We start from the raw sequence: 25,875 nt of genomic DNA, 5'->3' as shown, positions 1-25,875 counted from the left end.
TGAAGTAGCATGTGTGTATGTTTCATATGAAATCAGGTTAAAACTTGGGCAGGTTGGTGTGACATACTAAAATCGTATGTTTCCTGGGCGCTGAGGAACGTGACGTTGCGGGCAACGAGCACGAGCTGTACAATGACTGTGCAGTGAGCTTTATGTGTGGTCTCATCTTGCATCTGACCCAATATGCCATTAAGCGAAACAGAAAACTTTGTGACACTATTATGTTTGAAGTGGACACTGCGATAAAAAGGCGGCTACGCCACGGCAAAGAACGTGCATCAAAGGAATCAAGAACCGAAGATGCATCTCGCCATTAAATCGGGAACCAGGGAACTGTGTGCGACAGGGCGACTAAGTTAAGTCAAGAGAGAAACATTTTTAAGTGCAATATCAAGAGGTGCCGAAGATGTGTTCCAACATCAACCAGATAAATTTGTGTGACAGTGCGACTAAGTCAAGCCAACACTTAAACATTTTTAAGTGCAGTATCAAGAGATGCCAAATAATCTGCATCAAAAGAATCGAGAGCTGAATATGTGTCTCAACATTAAATCAAGAGAACCAGGCAACGGTGTGTGTCAAGTCAAGTCAAAGTGAAAAATTTTGAAGTACAATATCAAGAGTGAAACTGTTTTCGAATTGCGCAGCATAAAATAAATAACTTTTGGAGTCTTGCTATGTTATGTTCCTTGCCTGTGCTGCAGATAGGCAAACTGATGTGCAAACAGAGTTGAGTAGAACAAACCGATGAACTGACGTACAGGCAAGCTAGTGGACAATCTATGATAAACATGCCTGAGCAGTTGGTGAACACTGAAGACTGCACAGGACAGCTGTCTTGTGTAGTGTTTACCCATTGCTCAGGCTTGTTTAACATTTCAGCAAGTCTGTCCACCAGATGCCTGTATCTCTGTCATTTTATCAGCATTAGGGGCACGCCATGAAAGAAAACACAGTATGGGTGAAATATCCATTTCAGGTCCGTGAAATGTACTTCGGAACGTTATAAGGACGTTTTGAGGATATCCTGGGATGTGACTTTGGCACTTTACCGGTAGTCCCACAGACGTCCCAGAGATGATAAGGGATGTCCGAAGGACGTTTCTAATGTCCGGAGCTGAACGTCCTGGGGACGTCCACAGGTCGTTGTTGGTTTACTGGGATGGCCGCACATCTGCCGAGAGATACTCTACTTTTAATTTGTCAGGTAAGTTGGGCTTATCAAAAGTCAATGCAATGTTCCTGGTGGTGATATATTCACCATTCTTGCGGATTTTAATTTTTCTCACGTCGATGACATCCTGGTCCTTTAAGTTTTCTAGGATTTCTTCCACAGGCACGTCAATCAGTTCTGATACTGCGATGACGCCCCTGCAAGTGTTCACTGTTTTGTGCAAGGAAGCTGGAATCTTTTTACCCATCATCTCATGTGTGTTTAGAATGCGTACACAGTCTATTTCGTTGGTGCATTTTACGAGAAGGTCGCCAGATCTGATGCGTTTGATTTCAGTAATGTTCTTAGACAGTGATGCCCCTGCTTTCTCAATGAAAAAAGGGTGACATCTTTCCCAGTGGTGTGCTTTTCTCTTTCTCTGTATCTGAAGAAGAAAATACAATGTATTTTGAAGTGAACTGTTTTGTTACTGTCCTGAAGGCTTCGGTCCGTGGACGCTTTGCGGCCACGATCTCAGTAGAAGAAGTATGAAGCATGTAGGTTTGATCAATGAGTATTCCAAAAAAGTCACCCGTATTTCATGCTCATACATAAGGGAAGGTCCCGGAGTTTGACAACCCATCAGCCAGGGCTTGACCAAGACCCCGACTGCCACCGTTCAAGGCTTCTACCCTTCGCCTTTCATTCCCTCGGCACGGTACGGATAACACCTTGGGACTGGGGGCTAGGCTCCGTGGTGGCGCCACTCACCAAACATCAGCGTACGCCTTTCTTAGACTTGGCTAAGTGAACTAAGTGCTTGTCTGACATTTTTAGCGCTGCTCAACACATTTGCCAAGCAGTCTCACGCAACCAGCGAGCAACTTGTGCTTTCCTCTTTTAGTGCCTATAGGATTAGACACTTCGAACTCGTCAAAATACAATTGTATCACAATTTCGGTGCTTTGTGTGTCCTTTCCAAATACCCTGTGTTGTTTGAAAAGCTCCTCATCACAGAAGTGGCTCCGAGATGCCGTGACTTTCATAGCATACATCGAGAACTCTGGAAATCAACTGGATCAGTTCAAGAATGGGAACATATGCATAGCTATCTGCTCCGCATGTGCCTGGTATCTGCGGCAGCCTGACAGTGGATGGTTCTACAAACCCCAAGCTTCGTTTCCAGTGGTTCTCTCTTTCACGCCTGCTATAAATGATCCTCATTGAGTTTTCACTGACTTCCGAAATTTGATTTTTGTATCTAAATAACTATTCAACCAAATCTTCCGATATCTCAGTGATTGTGGAGTCTGGAATTTGCCGGGCTTGTTTCCACTTGAGAAGGAGAAAGGATAATTGATCAACAGCGCTCCACATGCTTGGTTCTTCGTCAGAGTGTCTTTCATTCCGAATCTCTTTCTCGACGTCGCCTGAATAATCGCTGTCAGCGTTGTCCTGCAAAAACGGTCGACCGCAAAATCTTGTTGTTCAGTGCCAGTGAAGAAATGTTTGTGGTGTCTCCTTGCATGTTTACTGAAGGAAGCATAACGCTTGAAACTTTGTGCGCAGCCCTCGAGAATACATATCCAGCCTTCCTCACTGATGTATACGAAAGCGAAATGGCGAAAAAGGGACTTGACAGAAGCCCAAGCTCTTACATAGCATTTTGTGCAGGTGTATGTATTGACCTCTGAAATTTACAACATAGGTTGTAAAGTTACAACATAATTTGTTGAGTTTCATAATTAACTAATAAACAATTAGTGAAAGTTCCACGTGTTAACTTGAACTTCAATAGACACAGGGGCTCGCATACTTTGGTACCGGCACAGTCACAGGCACAGTCAGGAACGTCAGAACAGGAGGGGGGGGCAAAGCTCCGGTTTTGCCCCCTCCCCCTTCCACCACCAACTCCACACACTGACGCCTATCACTGGAACTGCGAACTCTGCGACTTTCAAAAATCGTCGACGGCACGGCGAAGAAGGTTGATAACTGACATAAGAAGCAAGTCCTGGCTTGATGACGATAAATTTACCTATTAGTACGCTGTGGCGACTTTTTCGGGAGTTTTGATTCAGTATTTGGCACGTTGAGATGTTTCGGACCGCACATGTCGCTGGACGGGTATGCTGTAGCCAGAGAACAGTGACGAAATAGAAATATATGAAGACTAGTATGAGAAATGGTGAAGTAGAGACTCCTTCAGCAGGACAGTACTGCATATTAAAGCATGTAGGAAGACCAGCTTACCTGGAGGCAGGTAAATGATGCATTCACACTGGTATAAGCTTGTAACGGGCAACGTTAATTTCAGTCTGGGGACGACGAAGCAGGTAACAGGACGACGGGTCCAGTGTGTTTTTTCCCACCTGTCATCTGCTTCGTCGTCCTCTGTCTAACATCTCCTCTGCATCATGCATGCAGGTTCATGGTAACGAGTATGGCGGGCTAGAATGCTGTGCTTCTGTGCGCCTCGCTTTCCTTTCAGTCTCTCCACAGTCTAATCTGTAGCTTAGTGAAAATATTGTAAAGATCAATCAAAAGAACCAAAAATATTGTAAAGATCAAGAAAAACCAAGAGTGTGAACAGGATGACTCCTGCTCTCCTTGTTGCATTATACATGCCGCCTCATTTTTGCACAGGTGTTTCACCAGGATCGGCAAGATTTCATTGATCTTGAGCCGGACGAAGTGATACCAAAAGCTGCAAAAATCAAGATTGCTCACAACTCCCAGATCACTACCGCCACCACGGTAAATTTCGGAATTCGTTTCATAATGTGGCTCTTTTAGTTTATATTGTTTTGAGATTTCATCATTGTAGCATATTACTTGAAGGCCACGTCAGAAGAGCAGCACGTAAGATTTTGAAGACGCAGCACCTCTGATGGTCCCGGGCCGACAGTAAAGCACTATTTCTGAAGCCTATGCACCAATTACTGCATGGTTATCAAAGTGTGCAACTTTTGTCTAAGTATCAGAACAAAGCTTACTTCCGGCAGTTTTATTGTTTTGAGTACCAAGTGTTGACATTTTTCTGGCTTGTAGCTTCCCTCGAGACACCGCACACGCCGCTGCAGGACCCGGGTGATTATAAAAAAATTCGTCCTTCCCGGCTTTGGTAACCAAGGAAGTGTCTTGTCAAAGGGTACTCCCATAAATGGGAAAACAAGACGCCACATCCTTTCAGAGCTGTTTCAAGCGTGTGTCAAAATCGGGTGGTAAGCCACGACAGCTTAGTCTGCCACCGCTGCTAAGTATGCTACTCGTATGCTATCAGCATTATGATTTCTTTTGCTTGTATCTATATCTTTTTACATTAAAAAAAACGCCTTTTTCTGTTCAGGTTTCCGTCTCCATGCCTATACGACAGGGCGCTTGATCTAATTTTGTTGAAGTGCCCCCACTTGATGGATACTATTGGAACTAGAGGGGTACGTTTGTTGTTCCTTATTGAGGAGTCATTTAATAGGACGCTGTCAGATTGATACTTCTGACTGCTGTAGAAGTTACTTACTTTACTTATGCTTCCTGTATCTCGCGAAACTTTGTTTATCTTAGCAATCGTGGAAAGAGAAGCTGAGGCGAAAGTTCAAAAATGAAAGAGCGAAGCTCGATCCAAGTGAGGAGGGAGTGAGGAACATTCGCGAAAAGCATACGCAGAAGACAAATCCCTGCAGAAAAGGAGAAGATGGGCCAGCACCAAAGATTGTGCGCTAAGTATCCCGCATATGTGTGTGTACAAACCCTCTCATTCCCATCGTGTTATATACAGGGTGTCCAAACTAACGCGCACAAACGGTTTAAAAAAAAACGATGCGCTCCATGTAAATGAAAACCGCTGGGTGTAAACGCAAGTTGTGTTCCCGAACCACCTCTGATATTCTCATTGCGCATAACTAACTTGCAAACTTTGAAATTTTTCACTGTAGAGCTAAGGTGTAGATTGGAAAGTTGTAGAGAGTGTTGAGAAACCGCCATCGCGACCGTTTCCGTCTATGTACGCCCCCGGTTGGCGTTTTTTCCTGCTGACAAAGAAAGCGCGCGATATACAAGAACGTACATTGTCGCGGTACCCAGGGAGCCTTCACATGCGCCTGTAAAATAGTGAATTCACTCGATCTGTGCAAATGACATCTACAGATAAATTGGGACAGGCGACTGGTAATATTACCCTGCCCTGCAGTGTTCGTTCACGTAAAGCGTCCTGTCTTCGCTAAAGTAACCCCCACTTTCCTTGTGTTGCTTCGGAGTGTTCTGCAATGCATAAAATGAGTTGCTGCGAAGAACGAGGTACGCTCGTTAAATGGGAGCGCGTACCTCTGAATGGCGTCCCCTTCGCAATGCCCTCTGCTCTTTCACTGGGGCACAGCAGAAAACTTCACATAATAACGTGGACGTGGGCCCGGCAGACCCGGTGGGACGGGGCGGCGGGATGCGTTCCCCGGGCGCTTTTGTAAATTTGATTGTGCGGCGCTTACGTGACTCACTGAAATAACAATAAAAAATGCATGGTTCCTCTTGATAAACTTCCTCTTGGAGGGCTAATTTAGATTCAATGTCATGCTAAAAGTCACTTTAGTGCTCCTTTAAACCTGTTGGTGCAGTGTTAGTCGGGGCACCTTGTATAAATAACCACATGCAATGAAGTATGGTACAGCTATTTGTGCCGTCAGTTATCATTCACTTCTACTGAAATTGCGGAATTGTAATTTTTCCCCCCACCATCTCCTCCTGAAGTTGTCTGGGCTGTGGTTAAGAGCCTCCTCTCGTTGCACGGAGAGCAACGGCGCGCTAAACTAGACTCGCGTAGGCCAGCAGGAAGAGATAAGAACGATATTTTTCTTGCAAATGGAGTGACGTCGGCAGGTTCTATCTGGTAACTTAAACGAGCGAGCTTAACTGGACAAATTTCGGGGCTCTGTTGTGATATTTCATGAGGATAAAGCTAAAAAACGGATTAAATCCATATCGGGATGTGACAAAAGCGTAATAAGATTAAATGTCGTGGACCGTGGGCCTTTGCCGAGTGTACGTTTTATTACAACTTTCTGACGTTGTTACCAGGACATTCTGTAGATGCAATTTCAGGCCAGAATTTTTAGTGTACCACTTGTACGCTGCCATGTGCATTGCACCGACTGACACTGTTGCTTGTCTATCGTCTTTTCAAAGAAATAACAAGCAGTCTTCTCGCTGACCTTTCCAGGATCGTTGAATACGTTCTCCCTTGTTACCAATTGAAATCACATACGATCCGTTCGCACCAGTCTGATTTTAATTCACACGAAGCACATAACTTTATTTCAGAACATGAACAACCTTGAAATTGAAGGTGAAAATGGCACCACCATACAGCAACACCAGGAATGGTTACTAACATCAGCGCCCGAGGAAACGGACCACTACAAGGAAAGAATGGTGGTTACAGCAAAGGCTAGGGCAAGAACATATCAAGTCCCTGACAGTCCAGGAGACGCTAAACATCTATCCATTCCTCAAGAGTCAGACAATAGTAGTTGTTAGTATTCCTTGTCACGGGATCCTCAATGAGCTCTTTCCTCAGTTACAACAATGTGTATTCTCTGATTCCAGGCCTTATTGGAGTTCGAAATACAGAGAGGGAAACTGGTTATGCCAATCCCGAGTGGGTTGACGACCGCAACAGCCTTCATTAATGAACAGGAAAGTGAAGAGGATATCACTAGTGTACAGTATACAGGTAAGCGTAATTCGTTTTGCATAAGTACTACCGTGAGCATTCAGGGAACACCAAGTGTGTGGTAAACGGCCTCGCACACGACTTGTGGCGGCGCCCAGTGCATGATTTGAACAAGAAATCTGTCGAGAGCGGCGATGTCGTGTTTTAATGTTACTTTTATGTATTTGCGACCTTCTGCATGGCGGGCACGAAGTCATTTACCCTCCGCTCGGTGTTCACGCTCATAATGCTCACGGTAGGACATCCACAAAAAAAGTCATAATCAGAAGCGCACAAACACACACGGACGAAGGCACGCAGACGAACAACTAGAACAGTGCGCTAGTGTTGTCTTCTGGCCTTCGTCCGTGTGTTTGTGCGCTTGTGATTATGAGTTACCTATACCAACTAGCCCACCGTCTTTCATGGCTGTATTCTAGGCTGTATTCTTAGCTTGCACAGCGCATATACTGATGTACGTCTGAGTTTTGACATGGTAGCTACTGACAACATAGTTTCTGAAACATTCAACACTACCCAGTACCAGCTGCGTTATCTATATTCGCCTTTTGTTTTCTGTGCCAAACAAATTGATCTTACCCCACACAGTCATGTCACGGCAGCGAACACAAGCATATTCGTGTGTTGGGACACTTGAACTCTTTCTTTTTCTGACCGCATAGCATGGTATATGCACTTACAATATTTATGCTGAAGTCGTAAATGTAAAACCAATTGCCGGCTCGCTTTATGACTTTCAGATGACACAGTTGCTGCAATTGCGCTGCGCTGTGGAGATAGCATGGATGCACTATTCACTAAGGTGTGTGCTATTTATTTCAAACTTTATTTAGCAATGGAGACCCACAATGTCACCTGCGTTCATTACCATATCTTTCTTTGTGCTATACTGTGTAATACAATAATTTCAAAGCGACGTCCTACCGCTTCATCCAGTCATCCTGGAGAAACACCGCAGCTACGAGCTCCATGTTGACAGGCAGCTGGTCTGCGCATGTGACGGAGCAGCGCAAGCCGTTTCTGCTTTTTTGCTACCTTTTGGATTATTAACATAATCTACCCTATGAAGGCACTTAACACATTAACATTTATTGAGATAGGGCTTGCTGGGCTCTCCGAAACAAAACCAAGGGTAAAATGTTTGGAATTCATTACCTTTGGAAACCATTATATGACAACAAAATAAATATTCTTGTCAAGTTGCCAAATACGTTTTCTAGTTTGTACTTGCCATCGATCAATGATACATGGTTCGGGCGTGCGTTTTGGTGTTCAAGCAACAGTATAAAATAAGGTACTGCACAAGCATATATCAACACTGATGCACGTAACAACAAGTGGTTGTCAAGGCACATCCCAAGCATATCTCATGTACACCATGGAACGCCCCATGTTACGTACAGCATGTTACGCACCATTTTGTACGCCCCAAGGGGAATAATGCACACGCTCGAAGAGGTATAATTTATGCACGTCTAAGGTGTGCATATATACCTTCGCCAAGATATCGTTTATATACCCTCGGGTATTCATATATCCATTTGCAAAGGTATAGTTTATGCACCCCTAAGGTGTTCATGTATACCTCCACGGAGTATAGTTTGTATATCCCCTATATATTTATATATACCTTTGTCGAGGTATAATTTATATATCACCAGAGGTATACTTCCATGAAGGTTATAGACAGTATATGCCTTAGGCGGGGGTATAAATTCATGCCAAAAAAGGTACGAGTTATTGCACGTCCGATTTATACCATTGAAAACAACCAGAAAACCAAGAAAATGACTTATGGCGTAGATTATTTAGGGAATCTTCGAAGACAGCTACACGTGGCTATTGAATCAGCAATCCATCCTTTCTGCACATTCCTTCTCCCCGGAGACTAAGCCTTGGGTACCACTAAAATTTTGTTCCTTGTCTGAGAACTCATCTGTTATTTGCGCCTCGTTGTCTGCTCAGGTCGTCAGTATGAACCAGCTAGTCTGCGCCCTTTCATTATCATCACGGGACGTGCCGGTTGCATTGACCTCAGCTCACTTGCTGATTTGCTAGCACTACCAAACAGTCAAGGTGATAATCAGCCATCAACTCTGATTGATATCGAAGCTTTATTGCAAGGCAATTGCACCAAATACTACACTACGTTTACACAGCTAAGCTTGAAACATTGCTTACAGGGTGGACTTCCTTCGTAGTTGCTTACGTTGAGCGGCAGATCTGAAATACTAAAATGCGCGGCAGTGCACACACGCGTACATTCTTATTGTCCTCTGCCGTTTGTCCTCGGCTTGTCGCCTGTCCTCCTGACTCAGCAACGAAATCACGACAAAGGATGTGGTATATCGAAAATATCTCGTTCCAGAACTGCGTATATTTATTACAAAGCGAGCTTCTCTGTGAAGCTATAGGTCGCTCAGATAAACACACTTCTGATATAGTGAACTAGAATTAGAGGTGTGCTGAGCGATGGATAGTACTCTCGCTACTAGATGGTTCACATCTGTCTCGATCGCGCGCGACTGAATCACCCAGATTTCCGCCGAACTAATCGTCACGTGACAGCTTCTGAGCTATTAGCTCAAGAGTATGTATTCTTTCTTGCATGCGCTGTGTTTCACCTTGACCAGGGCAGAGAGCCCCGCAAAGCACACATACATGCAGTTTCTGAAATATGTTTTCTGTGCATTATCTGTATGTTATCTCAACCAGTACGTTAATGTCGGTATGCGCGAGCTTCAATGACAAGAATAAGGCTCACGAAGCCAACTTGGATGTTTTTCAGTCTGCGCGGGGAAGCTGGCAGTTCATCATCCGTATATCACGCATTTAAGGAAGATGGATTGTCTGAGTGGGGCCTCCACTATTTTTGATCATCAGCATACAACATTAACGTTACACAAACAATCTTTAACAAAGTTTAACACCGCATAACTTCATTCAATAATGATCATCACATTTACAACAGAGACAATGATACATATCCCATCGCAAACAAACGGCTCAACGGCTGACTACTTATGCTTACTTATGCTTGCGGCTTATGTCTATGAAGGTTAAGCATGACCACCTAAAGTATCGTTGACAGAAATAGCTCATCGCGGCGACGCCGTCAACTCTTTTCATGACGAAAGATAAATATTGTTATCTGCTATCAGTGACGGTGCCATGGAGGGACTGCCATCCCCAGCAGCGAGGGAGAGCAATATATCGGACTGTTTCAGTTAAATTCGCGAACCGGTGCACCAATCGAAGAACTTGTATATTTGTATTCTTATATAATTACATATGTTATCTTTTTATAAGAATGTTCATTTGTTAAGTATCTGTCTGACGCCTCCTACAAGCTGCGCTGAATGAGTGGGAGGCGATCATTATTTAAATAAAAATTCAATGAATTTCACGCAAAAACATTATTCATGGCTCGTCGCTTTCGATGTGGCTACTACCCTTTGGCACCTTCAGTGGACATCTTTAGAGAAAAATCTCCAGCCGAAGCGGGTCACTGCAGGTAATTAATCAAAAGAAAAAGAAAAATGTGTTTTTATGTTCACGCGCAACCTTTAAACTTGCGCAACCGCGCAGCGGTTCAGTTCTAGTTCAGCTCCAAACGGCGTTGACGGTTGCGGTTTGGTGCAGTTCGGCTCGGCCAAAATAACGGTTAGTAACAGTTGAGGAAAAATACGTCGCCACACCAGCATTGGACAGCTGTTTCGGCCTTAATTGGGCCTTCATCAGCAATGCGTAGGTGGGCGACGTTTGAGCGAGTGGCGTCGGAAGGTCACGTGGAACGTGATGTCCTCCCGTCAGGGTGAGTGACTCACCTCTGAAAGTCCAGTGCGAAGCCAGTAAAGTATCAAATGAGGAAAAATAGCATACGCTCTTTGGCTGCACGTGAACATATGTTTTATAAGTCCAAACGTCGCCACACCAGCATTGGACAGCTGTTTCGGCCTTATTGGGCCTTCATCAGCAATGCGTAGGTGGGCGACGTTTGAGCGAGTGGCGTCGGAAGGTCACGTGGAACGTGATGTCCTCCCGTCAGGGTGAGTGACTCACCTCTGAAAGCCAGTGCGAAGCCAGTAAAGTATCAAATGAGGAAAAATAGCATACGCTCTTTGGCTGCACGTTGAACATATGTTTATAAGTCCGAAACGTCGCCACACCAGCATTGGACAGCTGTTTCGGCCTTATTGGGCCTTCATCAGCAATGCGTAGGTGGCGACGTTTGAGCGAGTGGCGTCGGAAGGTCACGTGGAACGTGATGTCCTCCCGTCAGGGTGAGTGACTCACCTCTGAAAGCCCAGTGCGAAGCCAGTAAAGTATCAAATGAGGAAAAATAGCATACGCTCTTTTGGCTGCACGTTGAACATATGTCTATAAGTCCCAAACGTCGCCACACCAGCATTGGACAGCTGTTTCGGCCTTATTGGGCCTTCATCAGCAATGCGTAGGTGGGCGACGTTTGAGCGAGTGGCGTCGGAAGGTCACGTGAACGTGATGTCCTCCCGTCAGGGTGAGTGACTGTTAGTAACAGTGTTCGTTTCAGATTGGGTTCGACCTCTCTGACACAAATAGTCTCAATAAACAAGTGCACGTTCATAATCTATGTATGGACGTAGGAAAGTGGGACACTTACACTTTTTGTCCTCCATGACGAAGCAAAAAGCTCAGGGGAAGAAAAAAAAAAGTGCAATGAACCAAAAGCAAGTTTGTGAAGGGTACCTGTTATCAGGGCGCAAAACTATTCCACTAGTAAAACTGCGATCTAGCACGTTGAGTCTGCTGACACGGTCACATGAAATAACTGCTTTGTGAGCTGCACAAGCAAGCTGCTTTGAAAAAAAAAAACTTATACACTGAAAAATAGCCACACACTGGAATACTGAGGTCGTCGTAGTTCGAAAAAAAAAAAACGCTTTGTGTGCGGCAATCGCATTTTGTCAAAGATCACGTGCCCGGCTTGATTCGAGGGGTACACGCCTGCAATGCTCGCATAGACCACTAACATGAGTCCACCTTACTGCTGAAGTCATCCGAGGAGAACACAGGTTTTCCACGCGGACGATAATGCTGGTGGGTGACGTCATAGAATCCCTGCTCGGACGAAACACCCTAGGTACGGAACTTTTGTTTTTTTTTTCTTTTGCTTTTCGCATTTCGTCTCATCATTGTCATTGTCAATCATTTACGAATTAACTACAGCGCAAAAAAGCTATTAGTTTGTTGTATTCGGCATCGAGAAGTGCTCCGTGTTCGGTGTGATGCTCATCTTTACAAAAAAAAAAAAAAAATGCGGGAGTCTCCCTTTAACCATAAACCAACCGAACCAGGTGTACAAGTGGACAAGTGTATTGCGTATTTAAAACCGCGTAATGTGTCATGGTTATCTCTGTCCTGTCGTTCGCCTTGACATTCGCAAACCAAATTTAAAACCATCGGATACCTACACTGCAAAGTAGTTTGACGGCACTCAGAGCGGCTGATGTAGGATAACCATCAAGATCAGGCCGCGTTTTGAGTTGCCTCCAACTTTACGCAACCTCACGTATAGCTCTTGTAGCACAGTTTGAACAATTATCGCACAAGTGGCAAATGAGCATCAATCTGTTATAGAGTGACATATTGAACAGCATATTTGACACAAGACAGCGGCAGCAGCCACTTAGTCGAATCGAAGTAGCCAGCAGACACGACCAGGTAATCTGGAGCAGATGAACGTCATGTCCTGGAAATTTAGCACAGGCATCCATATTCGTCGTAATGGCTGTCTGGTAGGTTCCAGTTACGACGGGACAGCGCTTTTATCTCGCTGTATTTCTTTTCACATTCTTCAAGAAGCACAGCTGTAGAAAAAAAAGGAGAAACGATTATTGTTTAGCACGGAAAGTAGAGCGACCTTTGTCCATTATGACATTCCGGTGACCTGTGACAATCGTGCGGAAGCCAGACGGGGAGGTACCTTAATGATAGGCTTATGTAACATGCTACATCTCTAAAATCAGGGACAGAAAACAATTTGGCGCTGCACTCAGGTAGCATCTGGCTACTGACCTATATTAGGGAGCACTCGGGTTTTCGCCAGACAGAGAGATCAGAGCACTAGAGCGATATTCGAATCTCTCACGTTGCGTGACAGAAAAGAAAGCTGTCAGTGCACTTTGCATTGAGCTTCAACTACGGGAGATTGCCTATCTAGAGGCTTCTCCTGTGTAGCCAATGTGCCCTGTATTCCCTTGTTCCCTCCCATTACCCCTTTTATTTTTCCTGCGGTGCACAGCATAAACTTCAGCTGTTACTCAGCGCCTATGTTGTGTCGTCGATGGTTGCTGCGCTGTGTTGTTGCGTTCATTAAACAGATCGCCCCATGGACGTACACATAGATGAACGCCTGTGTCTGAATCCAAATCGCGGTCCAATAACGTGAATCGTATGAGAGTTATTCAACTTTAGACCCATCGTCATTTCAGCTGAGTCGTTGAAATGAAAGCATCGGCACGCGAATTCTCTTTGTTTTTTCCTTGGCAAAAATAAACATACATGTGATATACGTAGAACTGTACATGAAGACATGCGACGTTGTCCAAACTCACTTGGATAGCCAATGACTTTCCCGTCGTGTATTGTGCGCTATTTGAGTACAAAATGCATCTCTCGCGGCTATATGAATCATGAACCTTCGAACATTTTTCTGTTTCGTGCCACGCAACCAGGGATTGTGACGGGAAACAGATGCTGAAACTATGAACGGTATCTACCTGAATTTCATCGGAAACAAAAATAGAAACGAAACGATAATGGTTTCGTTACTAACACTAGAAACCGAAACAGAAACAAAAATGTATTTTCATTCGTCTTACCAAAATCGGGAACAGAAACGAGAACGGAACCCGACACCGAAAGAGCTGAGGCACAAAAACAACCGAAATACATCCTGCAGGAACGGAAATCGTTACCAATATTTAATCACCAATGAATGAAAACAGTAAGGAATACAATAAGCGGGAACTTCGAGGGACAAAAAATGGAAGACTGGCTAGTCGCTGACGCCGGTAATGACAAAAGCGGCAGTCCAGATTATATCAACATTTGACCAAGATTGATAGTGATGGATAAAGGTATGGAACAGCAGGCGTTTGATCAAAGGCATTAGCTCGGTAATAGTAGTACGAGCTTGTCTTGGTAGAGGATTTTCCTGAGAGACTTCAGTGGCAAAGCGTTCCACGAACTTGCGTAGATTATTGTAGAAAATGAAAACTAACTTCTTGTTAACACAATCATCCGTGATCGAAGCCATAAATGACGTAAATTCGTCACGTTAAACTCGCATATATTGCTAATCAGCCTTAGATGGTGTTCGCGGCGAGGAGAAAAATGTACAAGATAAGGAACTTTCCTGATCTAAGAGAGCTTGGGAGACAAGCGCGCGAAAATTCTATTCTGCTCCGAAAAGGAGGTGAACACAACAGTGGTACTGAACTGTACAAAATAGATGCCGCAGGGAATCGGAACCGACCTGAATATGGAACCATCTTGCCCTGTAATAGAGTGGACTCTGTCGACCGCGCCATGTCAGGCACAAAAAATTAATGACGGTGTCGCCCAGCTGGTCGCGTGATGACACAGTGGTGGTCCAGATGATATCTTCATTTGGCCAGTATATATCGATGAATAAAGGTGTGAACAGCAGGCGTGCTACCATAGCCGACCTTATTCAAGTTAGACGTTATACAAGATAGCATTAAGACTTTAGGTTCGTAAAGGGTCGAATAAAGAGCTAGTACATGTCGATGCGTCGATTCTGGCCTTATGAAGGTCTAGTGGCCTAGTTCATCGCTTTTATGAAACGCCACGGTGAAAGTGATGAAATGTCAGAGGCAGTGATGACGACGATGATGATGCTCACACAATGTTCTTTTCAGTAACAATCACGGCACATACGGCAAAGGTGGCTTTCTTGAAGGCCAGCTAAACCATACGGATAGAGGTTAGAAGGAAAGCGGGGAGGAAGACAAAAGAGGAACTGAGGAAGGAGCTGGACGGAGCTTTAATTTCTCTGTGGGTGGCCGCAGGAAGGCATACCGAATCAGTCGAGGGAACGTAGCGTATTTTTAGCTGGTGAAAGCAGGCGCAATTTCGAAACCAATTGGCAACGCTTACTCCGGAGCTTCGTTGGCTACAGATTTTGTCACAGTGTGCTTCAGTCGAGGATCGTAGCCAAGGCTAGTTGAGGCAGTTGCGTTGGTGTGGCGGTGGTGGGGCAGTCTGGGATGTGGCATCCACCCATCGAGATTCAAACTTGTTCGACCGCGGTCTGGCGGTGTGGATGGTTTCTCCTGATCATTTTCGAACTTCAGTTTCGCTGAGCCTCTTATTTTTTTTATATTTCAGCCTCAGCTTCTTAGTATTTCTCTTAAATATATTGAGCAACAGGCTGTACTGAAAAGTGTTGTTACATGTATTGCGCGTGTTCTCAGCAGGCAACCAAGGTCCACGAACGTCCTCAGGAAGCACAGAAATTGACCACAAAGGCGAAGCATTGCCAGGATTTTCCCCATATTGGCTGAACTTGACACAAGGCTCCATTATTGCCATGATAGGCAAGCCTGAGCGATCAAGACACGTAACAAACACTAACACGAGGGCTCAAACCAGCAAGACGTTTTAATATATAATAACGAACTTCATGAACATGTAGATGGTGCGTGGGAAGACAAGAGAGGGGGAATATGAATGAGGACAAAGTGAGTTGAAGGAAGGTCAGAGGAGCCGCTTGAAGGCCGGGTGGATAGATACAGACGACACACTAATACAATTTCCACACTCTGTATGGCCATTGCTTCTCTCAAAAGACGTTTTCGCCTGGTCTCGTTCCACGCCAGCACCGCCGTCTGGGACCATAGGGGTTGACCAAAGGCGTTAAAACGATCTAACCTGAAGTTGTTCCTAGTGAGGAGAAGGACCCCCATCTCCTTCGACATAGCCTTCAATTTATGTGATATCTTGTGGTATATCGGAACTACTACATTTTTTTCTCTTTTTCTTCCATTAAACATTTCGGGCGAACTCCAAACTGTGCAAGTAAATTGTGGCAGGATTAGCTTAATCTCATAGCTGCTCTTTGTAACTTGGCGGTCTGTAGCTTGACAGCACTGAACCACGATTTGGAGTAAGACTTGGTCAGGGCACTGGTTATCAAGGAATTTATCAACTATTTTTCACCAACTTAGAATGGCAACTCCTTCTTGGCAGAAGGGGTTTTTTCTTGAAGCACCTATGCCAGCAGTGTAAGGTCAAATATAAAAACTTCCCGTCGGTATGATGCTCACACTTTTGGCATACCCAAGAATTTTCGATTGGCAACGTTGTCAAGAAGAAGAATTCGCTCTCTTCGGTCAGTCCTCCGTCGCTCGGTTCGCAAACCTGCTGTGAAACGCCGTGAAGAGCACGTCCATTCATCAACTCTCTCCGTCAATCCTGCAAGTGTGCATCTGTCGTCGCACCTCACAGACCTTCTCTCCAAAACGCCAAGTTCTGCCTTAAGAGGGCATACCAGCTCTCCGTCCCAATGTATTTTCCTATGGAACATATCTTATGCTTTTTCTCGGTAACTATCGCGCAGATTTTGACGCGGTGATTTCACAATAAAGAGGAAGACGGATGAACAGAATAATGTTATTAAGGTTTCTCATACATGTCGTATGTATTTTACGGCGACGTCATGAACATGAAAAAATACACAATTTTTCCCTGCCTCTTTGGACAGGTTTTTATTAAACTTCTATAGCCATTTCGAAGAAAAAAAAAAAAACGTTCCATTTTACTTTCTCCCGATATGTTTCAGGAATTGATAGATCGTTTTTATAAAAAAGCATGAGATGTGAGTACGCAAAATCACCAACTAAAAGTCAGTGAACGGCATCATTCCTGACGAGACAGCAAAACCGCGCGGACCGTATCCTTCCGCCGAGCAAGCGTGCACGTGCGCACGGACGGCACCGCTGGCTCCTCTCTCCTCATTACTTTCCTGGACCGCTGACTTAGGGCATGACCTTGGAGACCAGAACAAAAGCTTACTTAGCTGCTCGTAAAGGATTATCGTCCTGAGCCGGCATTGTCGCCAACAACCACAGGCCAACAACAGTCTTCTTTTTTCGGTGCGCGTATAGAGAATTGAGATGAGTTTATTAGCTTCACATGAAACGTCAATTTGCACGATTTTGCCGGGTTTGTGCTTACTCAGACAACTGTCTCATACGGCTAACGAGAATCTGCCGTATTTACGATTAGTGGAAGGCCCGACTTTACAAATATTCCAGTAATGTTCAACATGACTGCCCTGTAATATGAGAGAACTGATGCTCTGAGGCTGTGGAACACATAATAAGGACAAACACACACAAAGCCTCAATTTGCCTATGAAATTAACGATGAAAGATGAAGTCACTGAAAAGGTTAGCCAGCTGTAGGAGTGGGTGAAGAAGATGTGGGTTTGACCCCTGCAGCTGGCTAACCTTTTCAGTGACTTCCATCTTTCATTGCCCTGTAATGTTCGTAATGTTGAAACAGCGATCAAGAGGATTACACACAAATAAATGTTCCTCCGGATAACTGCATTTAGAACTGCAGGTTTCTTTGTTCTTCTCTTTCTTTCTTTATTGATCGATTTATTTTCATTTTTATCTTATTTTTTTTCGTCAACGCTCCACGTGAACCAATAAGAAAAATGGATCAAGCGACCGCTGCACAATTATTTCCGCCCAGGCAATGGGCAACAGTCTTTTCCGGAACCCAAATTCAAGTTCGCGAAACAAGGAAAACCAACGACAATGCTCGATTGCTTGGTACGATGATATGCCGTGTTTAAAAGTCCGACATCACTATTTACCACACAAACTCAACAAATTTCGATGAAAAAATGGCTAGGAAGCAAGGCGCTGGTGAAGATGATGCATGATGTAAAACCCTGAGACTAGGGGACGCGAAGGGACAGACACGAACAACTGTTTTTGAGACTTCGTGTTTGTGTCTGTCCTTCGTGTTCCCTAGTTTTTCGGGGTTTTACATCTGGCATGAAATTTCGATGTCTGTCCAAGTCATTTTTAGCGAACGAGAGCCACATTTTTGGCTGCTTAGGCTTAGCGGGGCGGACGCGACGGAACAGCACATTTGGTAGTTGATTATTAGATTAGTAAAAGTTCGGTGTTTGCATTTTCATGTTCATGTTGTTTATTTTTCAACGGGGACTTCGATCCCGTTATTTGAGATACGGCCAATTTTCGATACGGTTCCCTGGATTTTTCGTCTTTCGACACTTCTTGCTGGTCCGCGTTGGATGACCCAAAACCTGTACCCGTCGTTCTTTGCACGCAAAACAAGGAAAAGCCTTCTGAGGAGACAGGAAAAGCTCCGGGTCATGGGGATTCGCCACTGAACTAGTGACTCTACGCTGACCAGCTGAACGAAAGGTCTGGTGTAATGTGAAGTACCCTGCGAAAAACCAAGGAGTACTGAAGTTTCCGGGTAATAATCAGCGCATTATAGACGGAATTCGTGCTCCGAGACCTCCTCGCGTACATAAAGACGGAGTTCAAAGAGTTTTAGGAGCTTCCTTCTCCTTCTTTATTTCTTTTTTTCTTTTTTTTTGAATAGCTGTTGCTAAATGCAATGCATTTATTTAGACTGACTGAGTGTAAGTATTGAGCCTATAAAAGGCCGAAAATCATAACGTCGAACTATCAGAAAGCCGAAAATCAGAAGGCTGGAAAACGGAAAGGCCAAAGAGAGACGGGGTGAGCACTCTAGTGAATGACCACTGAATGGAATGGTGTTGATTATGAAGTTTATAAGTTTTGTGGCTATTGTATTAGAAATTCAAATAACTGGAATGCATAGCATTTCGTGCTCGCAAATAGACTAGCCAGCGAAGATGAAAAACAATAATGTACAACTTGTTTACTACGAAACGAAGTGCGTGGTGGGTAAAGTGCGGATAATTGTGCACTAAAAGCCCCTGAAATATAGATGCAAACCTAAATAGTCGATGAAGCACATCACAGCCGACCGAGTGTTATCGTTCGCTTTGCGGATTTGTTGAAATTAGGAGACATAGGGTTCTTTTTTTTTTCGTTTTTTTTCACGTATTAATGAATAATTACATCTACATTCCATTCAACGAACAACATTAAATGGATATAGTTCGCTGCATTAGTTCGCTAGCCATATCGTTCGCTGGGTGCTTGTATTTCTCTACTGTCGGTGAGACACAGGTTTTACAGTTGTCCTTACATCTTTTTCTGTGCCGATGTTTATGGGTTATAAAAGCTCTACACCCACTTATTCAGTTGTTTCATTGCCCTTACAACACCGCTTCTGCTGAAAAATACTGTACATCAACATCAGTGTCTGGCCACCACCACAAACAAAAAAAGAACGATATATGAAAATACTAGTTATTCCGGGTCAGTGGCGTAGCTACGGGGAGGCTACGGGGGGCCCGAGCCCCCCCCCCTAACTGCCACTAGCCGACCCACGCAAATAGTGCAAATCCGAGGAGAAAATAACATATGGGAGGGAGGGGGGGCTAGCGCGACGATCGGCGAACGTTCTTACAGTTCATGGCGTCTACTAAGCGGCACACTTGAATCGTTTCCCAAAGTTGAGCTTTTCAAAATGCTTCCATCTCGTGACACCACCTCATTGGACATCACAGTATAATCTTATTGTGAATAAGTCCGACCATACCCACGTTCAGCGAGCGTGAAGTCAGAGCCTCAGGATAGTGGGCATATGCGTTTACTTTCGTTGGTACGAATACAAAAGGTCATTGCGCTCAGTATTCTGTAGCACTCCTCTTTATAACAGAACGCGGCTACCATTTTCCCAACATATCTGCAAGAAATAAGTAGAAGGCAGCAGGACCTTGGAAAATCACTAGTGATGAATCACCTCGTGTCATAGTCAATTTATTTGCTGATGGAGAATCGCTTCCTAATCTTACCGCGTTGTCAGTACTCAGCAAAATTTGCGAGAGAGGAACAGAAAGAACAGATGTAATCGGACACAACGGCGCAGCGGGTGCATTTATGTTCCTTGTTCAATGGTTTTACTATGCGTTAGCATCAATGTTAATTTAAAAAATCCCGTCTCCCAACTAAATAAATAATGTGATAGAGCTTGATCGGCTATGATCCGTTTCCTCAGCTGTTCACAACGGCGCTCCTGTGATTTCCGGGATACGGCGAAATCGTCCCCAGTGGGAACCTAGTTTAGAACCCGGGTCCTAGTTAGTTTTCAGAGGTTTGGTTAGTTTAGGCTTGTTTTTGACAGTCCACCGTCCACAGTCCATCGCATCCTCCTCATCACATTATAACTGGATATTCCGAAATCTTAAGCTGTTAGTTGAAGAAAAGTAATTGATAACGTACACATGAGTAAGAAACAACATAAACAGCATAACAGCATTTGATCGAACGCCGTTTGGTCGAACGCAGTTTGATCGAAGGCGGTTGAGCGACGCCGTTTGTTCGAAAGATGATTCTTCGAAGGGAGTTCGAAGCTCGCAGCGTGTCCTTAGCACCTCTTTTCCTGTAACTTCTGACTCGAACATACGGAGCAGGCAATAAGTGTTCTCCCGCTTCTTTGTTTGCTTGTTTCTTGCTTTTTTTTTTCAGCTAAAGAGAGGAGGCCACTGGTTATTTGCGGACCTTTGTCATTCACGAACAGCACAGCCTTCTGGCTTTTTACTCTCTCCCATCCGAAAGGAAACTAAATTGAATGGAACAATGCGGAAGTATCCCGTGAAATTGTAACGGGACCCATTTCACCTCCAGCAATGCGGTAGAGTATCGCGCCCGGCGATGAAACTCCCCACCTATCATCCTGAAATCAAGTTGTTGTTGTATCCCGCGAACAAGTGGACGCATAGTAAATGTCTTCAAGTTGGGAGCAGCCAATAGCCTGTGCTTCTTCTGGGAACCCTTTTCATTGCTGACGACAGGGAACGATGATAGTGATATGTACACGAAAGGCACCGGAAGTCTGAATGCTAAGAAGGAAATTCGCCTAGTATAAATAAGATATTCTATTAACAGCCATATAATACTTTAGTTCATCTTGTTTAGAGTATGCATCTGCTTCAAACGAACCAATAAAAAATCAAACGACCGCTGCCGTTTCGATCAAACGGTGTTCGATCAGATTGTCTTGGACGAAATGTCCCGCGTTCGATCGAACGGCTTTTCGTTCTTGCGGAGAAGATTTCTCTGGGCGTTTTCCTGGGGATGGTTCTTCCCGGGGGACATTTTTTTCCGGGGAGGAAAATCCGGCATCTCGGCAAGCTTTGAATATAGGAAACGACTTCTCAGTGATCTTCCTTTCATTTGGCAACTAGCGCTCATATTTCATCTCTGGAAACGCCAATTTGTAATTGCATCTGTGTTGCCCTACAAGAATAGTGATTTTCCTGTCCCACGTGATAAGGAGACCGAACTGCACTTTGTGCACACTCAAACAAGAACCTGTTATGTTGTCAGGTGACCATTGTAATATCTTCTAGTCTGTGTCCTTTTATTTTTTGTCGAATCCTTCCTCTTGGTGTCCAGAAAAAAATAAAGTCTGTTGGGAATATCGCGACTCCCGCTGGGAGGCCTCGCCGCTCGACCTTCCCGTATCTTCCTTGGTTGGGTCGACCCGAAGCCTTTATTGCCCTTCGCCTTCTTTGTACGGTTTTGCAACTGGCACACCAAGGCGAGAAGAAGGGAGTCCCCTGTACTGGGGGTTGTCGACTGACATCACTTTTCTGAGCCGATGTAATGTGAAAGAAACAGAAGAGGGAACATAGGGGAACGGATTACTGAAGTTTTCGGGTAAAGAAGTCTATTCTGAGATGAAAAATTGAAAAAGTATTTTGCACCAACGTCCTGTAAATGAATTCAAATATTTGATAATGCTTACTTACCAGAAATATACATACCAAAATGTCATTTTTGCATGATAATAGAGTTATTATCAAGGTAAATTGCATGTAAGCGAGTACAAAAAAAAAAGAAGGGAATACTGTTTAGAGCACTAGATTTCGTGACTTGCATGTAAGCGCTGTGTGTTTATGGCCTAATTTACAGGCCGCTGGTACATCCAGTTGAGAGCCTCCGAGATACCAACATCTTGGGCGAGCTTTGCCCATATTGTCATCCGTACTATCCGATCACACTTGTACGTCGGCATACAGTAAGTATGCACTAGTAAAACAATACGAAGAGCAACTAAAAATTACAGACAACAAACACAACAACAACAACAAAATAAAGTACTCATATAGCAATAGGAGACACGCAAAAAGGACGTGAATGTCTCGAATCGAACTGCGGACCTTTCGTGTCAAAGTCCGACACTTTACCTCTCGGCAAAGAGCGCAAAGGGTGCGCGCCGCCTTAAACTCGCGACGTGAACGGTAACCACGCACAATTGGGATTATTTCGCAGTCGGAGGCGAACGGCGTGATAAGGACGGCGACCGTGGCACCATCTAGAATCGAGAAAATCGTGAATCGGAGTTGCTCCCCGACTGGTATGGCCTCTTAATGTGAAACCTTCAAAGTTCGATTTTCATCTCCGACGTGGACCTCATAGCTTCTATGCCGCAAATGTGGTCCCAAACACATGCTTTCATTGAAAATTCGATTGCCAAGCTTCCCAATGCATGGGTCCCGGCTACTGTGTCAAATCCCGTTCTGTGGTCGCGGCACAGGAAGAGTTGCAGGCTAAAAACCTCGTGCTTGCTTCAAACTGACAAATCTGGCCGTTTTGGTGTTCTCCCGAGAGAAGAGTTCTTAAAAAAGCGATCGGATGCGATTGACGAGCTGTTAGTGCCTTTATTGGGAACCTTCGAACATTGAAAAGGGTGTTTCGAATATTTTGAATGAAAACGAAATGTCACATTGGTAAAGAGTATCAAAGGAACTGCGTCTTGCGCGTTCTCTTCAATATTTTTATGAATGACCATAAACCCAATCTACCCTTAGAATTGTACTTAATGAAAATAGCACTTGGCAGAAGTTCGAATCAGCGTTCATCCAGAAATCATTGTCAGTTTTAAATGTACCCAACCCCTTATCTCTGAGAAACTCCCAAGAATTTGTCAAAATGCTTTTGCCATTTCATGGTTCTGAAATGTTCCCGATGTCGTTGGATGTCAAAGATCTGTACTATTCTCTTAAAAAACCTTTGCTGTGAAACGCGTTTTGGATCTTTTGAACGAAAATTTGGTACGTTTCCAGTCTCACGCTGGCATAGCTATAAGTGATTTTTTTGGAATTGCTGAATTTGTACTTGAATTCTAATGTAACTTACATAGATGGCGTTTTATACACCCAAAAGGATGGTGTTTTCACAGGTTCGTCTGTTTGCACCATTCCTATCTGAAATCTATTTAGGCTGCCTCGACTTTCATTTACGTGCTTTTGTAAATTCGTCTTTGCCTGACGCTGTTTTGGTGGCTAGATACGTTGGTGGTCTGATATTTATGTCTCGTTCCCGATCCTGCTTGGTAGAACTGCAACGTGTGGCTCGTGAATCGGCCCCCAAATTAACATTTACGGAAGAGCATCCTGCCGACGGGAAATTGAAGGTTTTAGATTTGACATTACACTTCAAAGGTGGGTTATGCTGGCAATATGATGCTTCAACTAAAAAAACCCTTCTGCCAAGAAGGAGTTGCCATTCTAAGTTGGTGCAAAATAGTTTGATAAATTCCTTGATAACCAGTGCCCTGACCAAGTCTTGCTCGCATTTTGTGTTCAGTGCATTCAAGCTACAGACCGCCAAGTCACAAAGAGCAGGATATGAGTTTAAGCTAATCCAGCACAATTTACTTGCACAGTTTCATGCTCGCCCGAAAGGTTTAACGGAAGAAAAAGAGAAAAACGAAAACATGGCAGTAGGTCCGTACTACCACAAGATATCACATAATTTGAAGGCTATGTCGAATGAGATGGGGGTCTGTCTCCTCTTTAGGAACAACTTCAGGTTAGATCGTTTAACGCCTTTTTCGAAACCAGAGCCTGGATGTAATGCTGAACACAGAACCATCAAATTTGTTCCATTGTGCAAAAATGTTGTGTGTAGAATTCGTTAGCTTGTGGCTTTGTATACATAGGTCAAACGTCTCAAGGTTTTAACCAAAGGTTGGGCCAGCATAAAAACAGCCCTGATTCAAATTTGTCGGACACCTAAGGCTCTGTAATAATTATCAACCCCTATGGTGGCAACAGCGGTGCTGCGTGGAACCAGACAGGCGAAACGTCTTTTGACAGAAGCATTGGCCATACATAGTGTGGGCAATTCTATTAGTGTGCGTCTGTATGTATCCACCCGGCTTCAAGCGGCTCCTCTAACCTTCCTTCAACTCACTTTGTCCTCAATTCCCTATTCCCCCTCTCTCGGTCTTCCCACGCATCGTCTACGTGTTCATGAAGTTCGTTATTATCTATTAAACGTCTTGCTGGTTTCGAGCCCTCGTGTTTGTGTTTGTTTACGTGTCTTGCGCATCGCTCAGGCTTGCCTATCATGGAATTAATTCACCAGCTAGCCTGCATTGACGCCATTTTGTCTATGCTCCATATTGCCAAGTGGGAACAGTAATGGGGAAAATGTCGGCAATGTGGGTTCATATTGCAAATATTCAACCAATATGGGGAAAATGTCAGCAAGATATTACTCATGCCCATATTACCCATGCGTACCCCCTAATAATGAAAATGCAGATAATGGGACGAACCCGTATTGGTACCTGTTCCAAATATATCGGAATTTGAAGCGTGTGAAGTGCCCTACTCAGCGCGTCGTTACATTCAATAACTTCCCGCAGACTATACACATTGCTCGAAACAACATATCTGGCAATGCCACTGTAATATGCACTGGGACTCTGCTATTATACCTGCTGTAATGAGTCACCATCTTGCTTGATGACAATCGGTCGTAACCGCAGAATAAAAACGAAACGTTTCAAACGTTGTTTCAGCGAATCGCGCTAATTATAGAGGGGCGTAAATAGTGTGTAGCGGTGACGAGGATGGATGTGCCTTTGCAATTTCGCTACACCTGCATTGAGTCAATGGATGCCAACAATAATTCCGACATCATTTCCAGTCAAATACTGTGTTTTTAATTCAGGATGTCAGCTCTACTGTGATTACCTGCTAAGTAGAGCTGTAAGGCCATTCATCTGTTGCTTGAAGAATGCTACGTAAATGCTTTGCAAAGAGAGCAACACGCGAATACTATTTATTCACGCTGTATCGACGCTCAGACAATGTATGTTTGCTTGCTCCCAACGCTATCGAAATACTACTCAGTAAAATAAGACTGACAGTAAAAAAATAGATTGTATAACATCCTACAGATCCGTATATCTAAGACGACATCCCGGTGACATTCGCGCGACGTTCAACGAGTGTTCATATCCTGGTCTCTTGGATAGTCCAGGAACTACCCCAGGATATATGAACTGCGCTTTATACATCGGAATGCAAACATCCAGAGCGTGATATTCTGTACACAGACATGTGCTGAGACATGTGTTGTTTACTGGGTAGAATCTCAAGGTAAATGGCTTTGTGGGATATCCCTTCATGTCACAAAGATATCCGGATATTCAGGACTTCATGACCAGGTAGAGATGTTCCAGGATATTAATCAAAGAGGTACATTTCGTTGGATTTGAGCAACAAATAATACAAAGAGGACAACACAGGACTCAAACCAGCTGTGAAGCCTTAATGCAGAGGGTACCGGAAAAGTGGATCGTGAATATCGTTGTCTCTGGCAAGGCTCGCAACCGTAGGAATCCTAAGCAGTCAGAGCTATATTTTTTTTCTTTTTTTTACATTTTTTCCCCCAAATTCGTTCCCTTTGTCGTGTTTAGTATGTAACAGCAGAGCTTCAGGTAATTGTGCTTGTTGATTTGCGAATGCGTTCCAACTGACAACTTAATG

The 25,875-nt window shown here is 44.1% G+C and overlaps 1 protein-coding gene and 1 long non-coding RNA gene across 2 annotated transcripts in view; both read right to left on the bottom strand.

The window, feature by feature from the left end:
• Positions 1 to 2,805: 2,805 nt before the first annotated feature.
• On the bottom strand, positions 2,806 to 3,536 carry LOC135374053 (uncharacterized). The gene is made up of 2 exons (XR_010416733.1): positions 3,407 to 3,536; positions 2,806 to 3,285 (listed from the first exon to the last, which is right to left on the bottom strand). It is a non-coding gene; the product is annotated as an uncharacterized LOC135374053 (long non-coding RNA).
• Positions 3,537 to 12,683: 9,147 nt separating this feature from the next.
• LOC135374059 (uncharacterized) overlaps positions 12,684 to 25,875 on the bottom strand; it is a 93,178-nt gene continuing 79,986 nt past the window's right edge. Inside the window, exon 14 of the mRNA XM_064607065.1 lies at positions 12,684 to 12,727. The gene's annotated coding sequence lies outside the window, so the exon portion shown is untranslated. The remainder of the gene's footprint in view (positions 12,728 to 25,875) is intronic.

This window comes from Ornithodoros turicata, unplaced genomic scaffold (genome assembly GCF_037126465.1).
Source record: "Ornithodoros turicata isolate Travis unplaced genomic scaffold, ASM3712646v1 Chromosome41, whole genome shotgun sequence".
In the NCBI taxonomy this organism is placed as follows: Eukaryota; Metazoa; Arthropoda; class Arachnida; order Ixodida; family Argasidae; genus Ornithodoros; species Ornithodoros turicata.
The sequence above is the reverse complement of the archived record's forward strand: the minus strand, read 5'-3'. Positions and strand labels throughout refer to the sequence as shown.